Genomic DNA, 1687 nt, shown 5'->3' on the forward strand with positions numbered 1-1687 from the left:
AGGCTCCGGGCAGCCTGTTCCTTCCCAGCCACTCCACTTACACAGAGGCCACACGGGGGTGGGAAACACCCCTGCCCTGCATCCCCTCCGGGACTGGGGTTGCACTGGGGGCAGGAAGTACCCGAAGCATTGCTGGCCTTGGGATCAGCATAACTGGGGACTCCAGGGCTCCCCTGGAGGAGGGTGAGGGGAGCAAATCTGATCTTCAGGGGAGGGGACTTGGCTAGGCCAGCTGGGAGCCAGGCAGACTCTCACTCAGCTGGGAGCCCATGTTTGTCCCCAGCTGCTGCGGGCTGTGGCAGCAGGCATCCCATCGGGTCTCCTCCAGGTCTTGGCCTGCAGAGCTTTCCTCTGCCCCCATCTCACCCCTCGCTCTCCACCAGGAGTCCCCAGCACTGTGTCTCTCTCAGGTGAGCCCCGGGCCCTTGTCCACACCTGTAACACCCAGCAGTGATCAGAGATTCGTGTGCGGCTGCAAGGCTAAATGTCTTCTTCGTAAACTTATTTTCCTTAGAAGGGGATTGAAAACACATTTGTAATCTTTGTGCTCAATAAAAACTGGCCCAGCAGCTGTGCCGGGACAAGCAATGATGTTTGTGTTTCCTCCCGGCGCCAAGCGGACTCTGCTTCTCCCGCACGGACCCAGAGCTGAGCGGCTGGCCAGGGCATGCATGGGCCAGACCTGGACACTCGGCCTCCGCCTGACCCCTGCAGTCCACACTCTCAGGCTCAACAGTGCCAGTCTCCACCTCCCCTCCAGGCGGCACCCCAAAAGTGCTCCCATGTGAACCTGTCCAGTCCACACTTAGTTCATCCCCTGGCCACGTGGAGAGGCGGTGGGGCCTGATGCAGGGGCCCTGCCCACAGGGGGGCCTGGAGACTACAGCCACCTCCAGCCTTCTGCTTTCCCAGAAGTGACTGGTGCTAAAGCCCAAGCACCCAGGAGCATGGCCTGAGTGTCATCCTGAGGGCATTTTCTATCCCTCTGGGAAGGGGGACTTGAGCTTCTGGTGGGGAACAGCCCTGTCCCCCATGAGTTTAGACCTGTGGCATCTCAGAATCAGGACAGAGCATCAGGCTATTGTGTTCCTTTAAGAGATGGAGGAGCCTGGAGCTCAGAGAGGTTAAGCTCCCACCCCCAGGTCACACAGCAGGTCCTTGGAGCTTCCACGCGAGGCAGGCCAAGGAATGCTCAGGTTTAGGGCACAATCTTGGGACCCAGATGGCTCCTTCCCGCCCCTGGGTCTGCAGCAGGTCTAAGGCCAAACCTGCAGAAGGTCTCCTGGGGTGTAGCGCAGCCCAGCAGCCTGTGATTAATTCTCCCATCCTCATTAATTCCCGGATCTCTCCTCTCGTTACAAGGCAGCAAGGCAGTAAGCACTGAGGCTTCGTGCCTGCATGGCCCAGACCGTGATGCTGAGGCCTGTAATTGCCTCGCCCGGCCTCAGGTGGGCTCATTAGCGGTAATGAAATCGAGGAGCCCAGGCCGGAGGGAAGCAGGTCCCCTGGAGACAGGCAGGCAGAGCTCTTTAGGAGAGAGGCTCAGAGCAGAGGGTGGGGGCTGAGACCGAGCCAGCAGGAGGAGAGGCCCGGGCCAGGCTTCCAAGAGGCACCGTGCCACCTAGGCTGGGCTGCGGCGCAGCTCCTCAAGCTCTGCTGTAGTGACCCCTCTGGGCAGCAGCCCCTC

This window comes from Fukomys damarensis, unplaced genomic scaffold, assembly GCF_012274545.1.
Source record: "Fukomys damarensis isolate Sample0158 unplaced genomic scaffold, DMR_v1.0_HiC HiC_scaffold_21, whole genome shotgun sequence".
In the NCBI taxonomy this organism is placed as follows: domain Eukaryota; kingdom Metazoa; phylum Chordata; class Mammalia; order Rodentia; family Bathyergidae; genus Fukomys; species Fukomys damarensis.